The 12850-nt window shown below is 52.5% G+C and overlaps 1 pseudogene; it reads right to left on the reverse strand.

Annotated features, from left to right (window-relative positions):
- LOC111139816 overlaps window positions 1–11076 on the reverse strand; it is a 15920-nt pseudogene extending 4844 nt beyond the window's left edge.
- Between the last annotated feature and the right edge of the window lie 1774 nt (window positions 11077–12850).

Consider the following 12850-nt stretch of genomic DNA (forward strand, 5'->3'; position numbering starts at 1 on the left):
AATAGTCTAAAATGTTTATCTTTCTCAAGAGGGAAATTTCTTATTTACCATAAAGGGAAGAATCCTATAAAAGAGGTATCAGACCAGATTCTCCGGAGAAGTTTGAAACCATTGGTTTCACAAAGTCTACCTTAGTTCTTTGAAATGTTTCATTATTTGTATTTGCACATCCCTTGGTAATAATTACTTTGCACTGATATCAATCACCTAGAATTTACACCATTGTGAGATGACTTTCAGAGATTCCAAATCAGATAACCCAAAAACTGTCCTCTGGGCTGTTGGCGAGCATAGTTCTACACAATATCCTTTCATGGAATCTTACATGAGGTTACACATCCTTTCAAGTATTTCCACTAATTCTACTAAAAAAAAAAAAGACAAAGAATATGCTTATGTACTTTAGTTACTAAGAACTAATAATCATATTATATACATAAGAAACATGTAATTTGTTTAAAAGAGTATGCAACTTCAGAACCATAATTATTTTAGTGTAGAGAGATCTAGAATACACAGTGATTGTACACATATATATTTGAGCACCTCTAAATAATATGTTTTTTTTTGAAATTTCATGCAATGAACAAGCATTTGTAGGTAGATAAATAGGGAAAAAAGTAGACAGATATTTTGAGAGATGAAAAGAAAATAATTACTTGTGGATATATTTGGAGTTTGAATTTAGATTGAAGTTGGGTTTGTACTGATTTATTGCAAAACCACATTACAGATAATATGGCATCCAAACTAGACCCAGCTCTAATTTTGCAGCTTAGAAATAAAAACCTGTCTGGAGAGTAAATTTTGACTCTTGGGATCAAGTGCAATTGTGTGGTGCAGCTCAGGGTTCCACCATATGTAGAGTTTGGGAAACAGGTCTCAGAGGACGGTAGCCTGAGCACCCGACCTGGGCTTCGGGTTAGGGTTAGGGTTAGGGTTAGGGTTATGCTTAGGGACAAGTCATATCCAATATGGCAAAACAGATATGGGCTCACCAAATGTCTGAGTTGAGGGCGTGACTCAGGATGATCCTCAGGCCCTGGGTTTGTGGCCTAGTGGGGCAAAGATGACAGGAATGGCCTCAGGGGAGCATACTGGTTTCTAGGTCTCTGAGGCTATAGGTTACCTCGGAATGAAACGGTTTGTGCTTGGCTGAGTGGCTGATTACTTCCGAGAGTTGATGCTCCCATCCTAGGGAGAAACTTGGTGTCAGGCCTCTGTGGTCCAGAGCCTGAAACCAAACCTATGGTTAGGGTTTGGCTCTGAGAGAATGGCAGACCTGATTTGTCATGGCAGAGTCAGGCTCTCCACAGAGCTCAGTTGAGGGCATAGCTCGGGCAGCCCATCAGGCTCAGGGATTATGGTGTGCGTGTCCTAGGAAGGTGTGCATTGCCTAACGGGGCAAGTACGTGTCTGCCACCATGGGGGTCCTGCACAGGGAGGAAAGACAGAGTTTCCACGTGGGTGGCACCCAGAGCCCTGCGTTGTGAAGAAGGAGTCCCCAAACGGAGGGCTACCGGGTCAGGCCACTGGGGACGGAAGTCTGAATAAGGATAACCCAAACCTAGGGTTACGGTTAGGCCGACAGGGCATGGAGGGCCGATCTGCCAGTGTTGACTTCACCTCTCCCTATGGCTGAATTGACGGCTTGTGGCTATAGGATCGTCAGACTCCTGGTTCATGGTCCTGGTGGGCGCCTAACAGGGCTGTGTCCCAAGGGATGAGTGCAAGTTTCTCCTGCTAAGAGGGTTCAGCTCATTTCTAAAGGGCATGCTGTACTTTTAGATTCAAGTGCAATTGTGCGCTGCAGCTCAGGGTTCCCCCATCTGGAGAATTTGGGAACCAGGCCTCTTGGATGGAAGCCTGAGGACCTGACCTGGGCTTCGGGTTAGGTTTAGGATTAGGGTTAGGGTTAGGGTAATGTCCTAGGAACAAGGCATGTCCAATCTGTCAACACAGATATGGGCTCAGCCAAGGGCTGAGTTGAGGGCGGGACTCAGGAGGCTCCTCAGGCCCTGGATTTTTGGCCTGGATAGGCAAAGAGGGCGGGAATGGCCTCAGGGGAGTATGCTGGTTTCTATGTCTCCGAGGCTATTGCATAGCACGGAATTAAAAGGTTTGTTCCTGCCTGAGAGATGAGTCCTTCCGAGAGTCTGATGCTCCCATCCATGGGAGGAACTGGGTGTCAGGCCTAGGGGTCCAGAGCCTAAACACCCAACCTAGGGTTAGGGTTTTTCTCTGGGAGAATGGCAGACCTGATTTGTCAGGGCAGAGTCAGGCTCTGCATAGGGCTCAGTAGTGGGCCTAGATCTGGGGCCCTTCAGGCTCCAGGATTGTGGTGAGGTGGACCAGGGAATGTCTGGGTGGCTTCATGGGACAAATAGGTCTCTCCCTTCACGAGTGTGTGAAGGGCCAAATGGCAAAGTTTCCTGGCGGGTGTCACCCAGAGCCCTGCGTTTGAAAAAGGAGTCCCCAAACTGGAGGTCTACCGTGCCAGGCCACCGGGTACGGAAGTCTGAATAAGCACCGTAGGCATTGGGTTAGGCTAACGGGGCCTGGCAGGCCCGATCTACCTGCGCTGAAGTGGCCTCTCCCTAGGGCTGAGTTGAGGGCTTGTGTCTGCAAGATCGTCAGACTCCGGCTTCATGGTCCTGGTGGGCGCCTAACGTGGCTGTGGCCCAAGGGATCCATGCAGGTTTTTCCTGCTCTGCGGATTCAGCTCATTTATAAATGGCATGCTTTCCTTTTAGGATAAAGTGCAATTGTGCATTGCAGCTAGGGTTCCCCCATCTGGAGAGTTTGGGAACCAGGTGTCTGAGGACGGAAGCCTGAGCACCCGAACTAGACTTCGGGTTAGGATTAGGGTTAGGGTTAGGGTTAGGGTTAGGGTTAGGGTTAGGGTTAGGGTTATGTCTTAGGGAAAAGCCATGTCCGATCTGGCAACACAGATATGGACTCATCCAAGGGCTGAGTTGGGAGTGGGATGCAGGCGGATCCTCTGGCCCTGCGTTTTTGGCCTGGAGGGGCAAAGTGGGCGGGAATGGCCTCGGGGAGCATGCTGGTTTCTAGGTCTCTGAGGCTATTGGATAGCACGGAATGATATAGTGTGTTCCTGCCTGAGAGTCTGAGTCCTTCTGACAGTGTAATGCTCCCATGCATGGGAGGAACTGAAAAATCAGGCCTCTCGGGACCAGAACATGTACACCAAGCGTAGGGTTAGTGTTTGACTCTGGGATAATGACAGCCCTTATTTGTCAGTGCAGAGCCAGGCCCTCCACAGGGCTCAGTTGAGGGCATAACTCTGGCGGCCGATCAGGCTCAGGGATTGTGGTGTGCGTGTCCTAGGAAGGTGTGGGTTGGTTTAAGGGGCAAGTACGTGTCTGCCGCCACGAGGGTCCTGCACAGGGCAGAATGACACAGTTTCCACGTGGGTGGCACCCAAAGCCCTGAGTTGTGAAGAAGGGTCCCCTAACTAGAGGACTACCGGGCCAGGCCACCGAGGAAGGGAGTCTGAATAAGCATAACCCAAACCTAGAGTTAGGTTTAGGCCAACAGGGCATGGCAGGCCCTATCTTCAAGCGCTGAGGTGGCATCTCCCTACGGCTGAATTGATGGCTTGTGTCTATAGGATCGTCAGACTCCTGGTTCATGGTCCTGGTGGGTGCCTAACAGGGCTATGTCCCAAGGGATGCGTGCAGGTTTCTCCTGCTGGGAGGGTTCAGCTCATTTCTAAAGGGCATGCTGTACTTTTAGGTTTAAGTGCAATTGTGCGCTGCAGCTCAGGGTTCCCCCATCTGGAGAGTTTGGGAACCAGGTGTCTGAGGACGGAAGCTTGAGCACCCGACCTGGGCTTCGGGTTAGGTTTAGGGTTAGTGTTAGGGTTGGGGTAATGTCTTAGGGACAAGGCATGTCCGATCTGTCAACACAGATATGTGCTCACGCAAAGGCTGAGTTGAAGGCGGGACTCAGGAGGCTCCTCAGGCCCTGGGTTTTTGGCCTGGATAGGCAAAGAGGGCGGGAATGTCCTCGGGGAGCATGCTCGTTTCTAGGTCTCCATGGCTATTGGATAGCACGGAACTAACAGGTTTGTTCCTGCCTGAGAGTTGAGCCCTTCCGACAGTCTGTCTCCCATCCATGGGAGGAACTGAGTGTCGGGCCTGGGGCCCAGAGCCTGATCTCACAACCTCTGGTTAGGGTTTGTCTCTGGGAGAATGGCAGACCTGATTTGTCAGTGCAGAGTCAGGCTCTGCACAGGGCTCAGTTGAGGGCCTAGATCTTGGGGCCCATCAGGATCCAGGATTGTGGTTTGGGGGTCCCAGGAAGGTCTGGGTGGCTTTACGAGACAAGTAGGTCTCTCCCGCCAGAGGGTCCTGCACAGGGCCAAATGGCACAGTTCCCTCGTGGGTGGCACCCAGAGCCGTGCATTGAGAAGAGGAGTCCCCAAACTGGAGTGCTACCGTGCCAGGCCACCAGGGATGGAAGTCTGAATAAGCACCCTAGGGTTAGGGTAGGCTGACGGGGCATGGCAGGCCTGATATGCCCGTGCTGAGGTGAACTCTCCCTAGGGCTGAGTTGAGGGCTTGTGTCTGCAGGATCGTCAGACTCCGGCTTCGTGGTCCTGGTGGGTGCCTAACGTGGCTGTGACCCAAGGGATGCATGCAGGTTTCTACTGCTCTGCGGATTCAGCTCATTTCTAAAGGTCATGCTTTCTTTTTAGGATCAAGTGCAATTGTGCTTTGCAGCACAGGGTCCCCCATCTGGAGAGTTTGGGAACCAGGCTTCTGAGGACTAAAGCCTGAGCACCCAACCTAGGCTTCAGGTTAGGGTTAGGGTTATATCTTAGTGACAAGGCATGTCCAAACTGGCAACACAGATATGGGCTCACCCAAGGGCTGAGTTGAGAGCTGGATACAGGAGGATCCTCAGGCCATGGGTTTTTGGCCTGGAGGGGCAAAGAGGGTGGCAATGGCCTCGGGGTGCATGTTTGTTTCTAGTTCTCTGAGGCTATTGGATAGCTCGGAATGAAAAGGTGTATTAATGACTGAGAGGCTGAGTCCTTCTGACAATGTAATGCTCCCATGCATGGGAGGAACTGAATATCAGGCCTCTCGGGTCTAGAGCCTGAACACCCAACCTAGAGTTAGGGTTTGGCTCTGGGAGAATAGCAGCCCTTGTTTGTCATTGCAGAGCCAAGCCCTCTACAGGGCTCAGTTGAGGGCTTAGCTCTGGTGGCCCATCAGGCTCCGGGATTGTGTAATGAGTGTCCTAAGAAGGTGTTGGTTACTTTAAGGGACAAGTACGTCTCTTCCACCACAAGGGTCCTGCACAGGGCAGAATGACACAGTTTCCTCGTGGGTGGCACCCAGAGCCCTGCATTGTGAAGAAAGAGTCTCCAAACTGGAAGGCTACCGGGCCAGGCCACCGAGGACAGAAGTCTGAATAAGCATAACCAAACCTAGGGTTAGGGTTAGGCAGAGGGGCATGGCAGGCCCGATTTGCCCACGCTGAGGGGGCCTATCCCTAAGGCTGAGTTGTGGGCTTGTGTCTATAGCATCGTCAGACTCATGGTTCGTGGTCCTGGGGGTAGCCTAACATGGCTGTGGCCCAAGGGATGTGGGCAGGTTTCTCCTGCTGGGTGGGTTCAGCACATTTCTAAAGGGCATGCTGTACTTTTAGCTTCAAGTGCAATTGTGTGCTGCAGCTCAGGGTTCCCCCATCTGGAGAATTTGGGAACCAGGCCTCTTGGATGGAAGCCTGAGCACCAAACCTGGGCTTCGGGTTAGGGTTAGGTTAGGTTAGGGTTAGCGTTAAGTCTTAGGGACAAGGCATGTCTGATCCTGCAACACAGATATGGGCTCACCCAAGGGCTGCGTTGTGGGCGGGACTCAGGAGGCTCCTCAGGCCCTGGGTTTTTAGCCTGGGTAGGCAAAGAGGGCGGGAATGGCCTCAGAGGAGTATGCTGGTTTCTAGGTCTCGGAGGCTATTGGATAGCACGGAATTAAAAGATTTGTTCCTGCCTGAGAGGTGAGTACTTCCAACAGTCTGATGCTCCCATCCATGGGAGGAACTGGGTGTCAGGCCTAGGGGTCCAGAACCTGAACACCCAACCGAGGGTTAGGGTTTGGCTGTGGGAGAATGGCAGACCTGATTTGTCAGGGCAGAGTCAGGCTTTCCACAGGGCTCAGTTGAGGGCCTTGCTCTGCGAACCCATCAGGCTCCAGGTTTGTGGTGTGGGGGTCCCAGGAAGGTCTAGGTGGCTTTAAGGGACAAATAGGTCTCTCCTGCCACGAGGGTCCTGCACAGGGCCCAATGGCACAGTTTCCTCATGGGTAGCACCCAGAGCCCTGCGTTTTGAAGAAGGAGTCCCCAAACTGGAGGTCTACCGTGCCAGGCCACCGGGGACGGAATTCTGAATAAGCACCCTAGTTTTAGGGTTAGGCTGACAGGGGATGTCAGTCCTGATCTGCCCGCGCTGAGGTGGCCTCTCCCTAGGGCTGAGTTTTGGGCTTGTGTCTGCATGATAATCAGACTCCTGGTTCATGGACCTGGTGGGCTCCTAACATGGCTGTGGCCTAAGGGATCCATGCAGGTTTCTCCTGCTCTGCGGATTCCGCTCATTTCTAAAGGGCATGCTTTCCTTTTAGGATCAAGTGCAATTGTGCATTGCAGGTCAGGGCTCTCCAATCAGGAGACTTTGGGAACCAGCCAGAGCACCGACCTAGGCTTCGGGTTAGGCTTAGGGTTAGGGTTAGGATTAGCGTTAGGGTTATGTCTTAGGGACAAGGCATATCCGATCTGGCAACACAGATATGGGCCCACCCAAGGGCTGAGTTGAGAGCGGGATGCAGGAGGCTCCTTAGGCACTGGTTTTTTTGGCCTGGAACAGCAAAGAGGGCGGGAATGTCCTCAGGCAGCATGCTGGTTTCTAGGTCTCTGAGGCTATTGGATAGCACGGCATAAAACTGAGTGTTCCTGGCTGAGAGGCTGAGTACTTCTGACAATCTGATGCTCCCATTCGTGGGAGGAACTGTGTATCAGGCCTCTGGGCTCAGAGCCTGAAGACCCAACCTAGGGTTAGGGTTTGGCTCCGTGAGAATGGCAGACTTGATTGTCAGTTCAGATTCAGGCTCTCCACAGGGCTCAGTTGAGGACGTGCCTCTGGCGGCCCATCAGGCTCCGGGATTGTGATATGGGTGTCCTAGGAAGGAAAGGGTTGCTGTAAGGGGCAAGTAGGTCTCTGCCGCCACGAGGGTCCTGCACTGGGCAGAATGACACAGATTCCTCGTGGGTGGCACCTAGAGCCCTGCGTTGTGAAGAAGGAGTCCCCAAACTGGAGGGCTATCAAGCCAGGCCACCGGGGACGGAAGTCTGAATAAGCATAACCCTGACCTAGGGTTAGGGTCAGGCCGACGGGACATGGCAGGCCTGATCTGTCCGAGTTGAGGTGGTCTCTCCCTAGGGCTGAGTTGAGGGCTTGTGTCTGCAGGATCGTCAGACTCCTGATTCGTGGTCCTATTGGACGCCTAACGTGGCTGTGGCCCAAGGGATGCATGCAGGTTTCTCCTGCTCTTCGGGTTCAGCTCATTTCTAAAGGGCATGCTTTCCTGTTAGGATCAAATGCAATTGTGCTTTGCAGCTCAGGGTTCCCCCATCTGGAGAGTTTGGGAACCAGGCCTCTGAAGACGGAAGCCTGAGCACCCGACCTAAGTTTCGGGTTCGGTTTAGGGTTAGGGTTAGGGTTATGTCTTAAGGACAGGGATGTCCAATCTGGCAAAATAGATATGGGCTCACCCAAGGGCTGAGTTGTGGACGGGACTCAGGAGCATCCTCAGGCCCTTGGTTTTTGGCCTGGAAGGGCCAAGAGGGTGTGAATGTCCTCAGGGTGCATCCTGGTTTCTAGGTCTCTGAGGTTATTGGATAGCACGGCATGAAACGGTGTGTTCCTGGCTGAGAGGTAGAGTCCTTCTGACAATGTGATGCTCCCATTTATGGGAGGAATTGAGTATCAGGCCTCTGGGGTTCAGTGCCTGAACACCCAGCCTAGGGTTGGGGTTTGACTCTGGGAGAATGGCAGCACTTATTTGTCAGTGCAGAGCCAGGTTCTCCACAGGGCTCAGTTGAGGGCATAGCTCTGGTGGCCCATCGGCTCTGGGATTGTGGTGTGGGTGTCCTGAGAAGTTGTGGGTTGCTTTAAGGGGCAAGTAGGTCTCTGCCGCCACGAGGGTCCTGCACAGGGACGAATGGCACAGTTTTCTCGTGGGGGGCACTCCGAGTCCTGCATTGTGTATAAGGAGTCCCCAAAGTGGAGGGCTACTGGGCCAGGCCACCAGGGACTGAAGTCTGAATAAGCATAACCCAAACCTAGGGTTAGGGTTAGGCCAATGGGGCATAGCAAGCCCGATCTGCCCTCATTGAGGGGGCCTCTCCCTAGGGCTGAGTTGAGGGCTTGTGTCTGCAGGATTGTCAGACTCCTGGTCGTGGTCCTGGTGGGTTCCTATCATGGCTGTGGCCCAAGGGATGCATGCAGGTTTCTCCTGATGGGCAGGTAAAGCTCATTTCTAAAGGGTATGCTTTCCTGTTAGGTTCAAGGGCAATTGTGCGCTGCAGCTCAGGGCTCCCCATCTGGAGAGTTTGGGAACCAGGCCTCTGAGGATGGAATCCTGAGCACCAGACCTGGCTTCGGATTAGGGTTAGGGTTAGGGTTAGGGTTATGCCTTAGGGACAAGGCATGTCTGATCTGGCAAAACAGATATGGGCTCACCCAAGGACTGAGTTGAGGGTGACTCAGGAGTCTCCACAGGCCTTGGGTTTTTTACCTGGAGGGGCAAAAAGGGTGGGAATGACCTCGGGGAGAATGCTGGTTTCTAGGTCTCTGAGGCTATTGGATAGCACGGCATGAAATGGTGTGTTCCTGGCTGAGAGGCTGAGTCCTTCTGACAGTGTGATGCTCCCATTTATGAGGAACTGGGTATCAGGCCTCTGGGTTTCAGAACCTGAATACCCAACCTAGGGTTAGGGTTTGGCTCTGGGAGAATGGCAGACCTGATTTGTCCGTGTAGAGTCAGGCTCTCCAAAGGGCTCATTTGAGTGCCTAGGTATGGGGGCCCATCAGGCTCCGGGATTGTGGTGTGGGTGTCCTCAGAAGGTGTGGTGGGCTTTACGGGGCAGGCAGGTTTCTCGCGCTTCGAGGATCCTGCACAGGGCCAATGGGACAGTTTCATCCTGGGTGGCACCCAGAGTCCTGTCTAGTGAAGAAGGAGTACTCAACTGGAGGGCTACAGGGCCAGGCCACTGGAGATAGAATTCTGAATAAGCAACCTAGGGTTAGGGTTAGGCCGACAGGGCATGGCAGGTCCGATCTGCCTGCGCTGACGTGGCCTCTCCCTAAAGCTGAGTTGAGGGCTTGTGTCTGTAGGATCGTCAGACTCCTAATTTGTGGTCCTGTTGGGCGCCTATCATGGCTTTTGCCCAAGGGATGCATGCAGGTTACTCCAGCTCTGCGGGTTCAGCTCTTTTCTATAGGGCATGCTTTTCTATTGGGATCAAGTGCAATTGTGCGGTGCAGCTCAGGGTTCCCCCATCTGGAGAGTTTGGGAAGCAGACCTTTGAGGATGGAAACCTGAGCACCCGACCTGGTCTTCAGGTTAGGGTTAAAGTAAGGGATAGGGTTAGGGTTAGGTTTATGTCTTAGGGACAAGGCGTGTCGGATCTTGTGACACAGATATGGGCTCACCCAAGGGCTGAGGTGAGGGCAGGACTCAGGAGGATCCTCAGACCCTGGGTATTTGGCCTGGATGGGCAAGGGGGCCGGGAGTGGCCTCGGGGAGCTTTCTGGTTTCTAAGTCTCTGAGGGTATTGGAGAGCACAGAATGAAACGGTTTGTTCCTGGCTGAGAGGCTGAGTCCTTCTGGCAGTCTGATGTTGCCTCCATGGGAGGAACTGGGTGTCAGGCCTTTGGGTTCCAGAACCTGAACTCCCAAACTAGGGATAGGGTTTGGCTCTGAGTGAATGGAAGACCTGATTTGTGAGTGCAGAGGCTCCACAAGGCTCAGTTGAGGGCATAGCTCTGGGGGCCCATCAGGCTCCAGTATTGTGGTGTGTAGGTCCCAGGAAGGTCTGGGTGGCTTTACGGGACAAGTAGGTCTCTCCCGCCATGAGGGTACCAAACAGGGCCGAAAGGCACAGTTTCCTCGTCAGAGGCACCCAGAGCCCTGTGTTGTGAATAAGGAGTCCCCAAACTTGAGGGCTACCGGTCCAGGCCACCGGGGATGGAAGTCTGAATAAGTACCCTAGGGTTAGGGTTAGGCTGACGGGGCATGGCAGGCCCGATCTTCCCGAGCTTAGGTGGCCTTTCACTGGGGCTGAGTTGAGGTCTTGTGTCTGCAGGATCGTCAGATTCCTGGTTCCTGGTACTTGTTGGCGCCTAACGTGGCTGTGGCCCAAGGGATGCATGCAGGTTTCTCCAGCTCTGCGGGATCAGCTCATTCCTAAAGGGCATGCTTTCCTTTAGGGATCAAGTGCAATTGTGCACTGCAGCTCAGGGTTCCCTCATCTGGAGAGTTTGGGAACCAGGCCTCTTGGATAGAAGCCTGAGCACCCGCCCTGGGCTTCGGGTTAGGGTTAGGGTTAGGGTTAGGGTTAGGGTTAGGGTTATGTCTTAGGTTAAGGCATGTCCAATCTGGCAACACAGAGATGGACTCACCCCCGGTCTGAGTTGAGGGCGGGACTCAGGAGGCTCCTCAGGCCCTGGATTTTTGGCCTGGACAAGCAAAGAAGTGGCAATGGCCTCAGGGGAGTATGCCAGTTTCTATGTCTCTGAGGTTATTGGATAACACGTAATTAAAAGGTTTGTTCCTGCCTAAGAGGTGAGTCCTTCAGACAGTCTGATGTTCCCATCCATGGGAGGAACTGGGTGTCCGGCCTAGGGGTCCAGAGCATAAACATCCAATGTAGGCATAGGGTTTGGCTCTAGGAAAATGGCAGACCTGATTTGTGAGTGCAGAGTCAGGCTCTCCACAGGGCTCAGTTGAGGGCCTAGCTCTGGGTTCCCAACAAAACGCACTCCTACCTCATGGACGACACACTCCCCTCACCTGACCTCACAAACACATCACACGTACAGCTCACACACACAGCACATATGTCAAATGGACACATGGCCAAACACCCACCCAAGGCCTACAGGGGAACACTCCACTAAAACGAAATATGCCACATGCACACAGGCAGACATCACCCATGCAACACACCATGACATAGGCAGGACACACACAGGACACCCAAAACGTCCCATGACACCAAACATGCATACCACCAAGGAATTCCAGAAATGGAACACACAATACCCAGAAGAGTCACACCACACCTACAACACGAACACCGGTAAGGCCCTCAGAGACAGGAACCACCCATATACCACACCCACACATAGACCGTGAAAACCCATGAACTCCACACACAGCACTCAGAGGACAGACACACACACACAAACACTGGAAGGACAGCAGACATAGGCAACACCTCCCTCACTGGCACATGACACCTCCAGCACACTCCATCCCTACAGTGCAAACACACACCTCCTGCCATTCAAACTATGCCCAGCAAAATCTCCCCCACCCTTCCCACACTGACATCACTCGTTTAACACACACTAAACCGATTCCTACCACTCGTCCTTGTCCCGTCTTGCGCATGTCCATCACAAACCAGATACACATGACACAGACAACATAGAGAACACACACACACACCAACCCACATCATTGAGACCACACACGATTCTATGCTGCACAATCACTACACCTATCCCACCCAGAACACATATCTCCTGCACACTCCACCCATTCAAGACAAAAACGCACCACCACACCACCAAGACACTCCACTCCACTATGGGCGATCAAGTCACCTACTCCCCTCACCCACACTCCACAGGCAACCAAGGAATCACGGCACTTGCAGCACCCAAGATCCACGCCTCCACTACCTACATACCACCAGTCTACCCCTCACCCGCACTTCACATCACTACACATGGACCACAGGAATTCCTGATATTCATCACACACACCAAGACATAGGCCAAACACACACTGTGAACACATGCCAAAATCAACACACACAGCCATCTGTTACATGGATCAATGCACACTGCACAGACAGCACAAATCAAGTGCATACACTCCAAAGGCTGCAGTCACATCACAACACACACCACTTCTATACCAGAAGCTCACAACACTTAGCCCACCCAGAAGCACACCATGCCCACAATACACAAACACCATACACACACCACGATTGGCCATGCACACCCGGCATCTCCCACTAGCACACCACACCGAGACCACATGAATGGGCACCACCCACACACACACCGTGCACACACCATAGATATCCCAAACTCAGCCCACCTAGTCCACTCTAATCTACACCACACACACACCAGAAGGAAAGAACACAAACAACCCACACACAACACATACACCCACTAAAACAGTGCATGGATATCATGAATACACACCGCCTACCCCCACCCATAGGCATTGGAGAACCATCAAACATCCACAATACGAAACACATCTCAATCACACACAAACGCCATCTAAAACACACAAGACACACACCATATCCATCACCTTCGTGAACTGCATGCATCAACACACCTCCAACACAGAGATATACTCTCTTATGAAACACAACTATGGAGAACACACAACCACCTCAAGAGTCAGAACCCCTGTCATATTCAAACCACGCTGAAACAACATGGACCACACAGTCACATACACAAACACACACACACACACACACACACACACACACACACACACACACACACACA

This window comes from Enhydra lutris, unplaced genomic scaffold (genome assembly GCF_002288905.1).
Source record: "Enhydra lutris kenyoni isolate GAN:26980312 unplaced genomic scaffold, ASM228890v2 scaffoldscaffold120, whole genome shotgun sequence".
NCBI classification, from domain to species: Eukaryota; Metazoa; Chordata; class Mammalia; order Carnivora; family Mustelidae; genus Enhydra; species Enhydra lutris.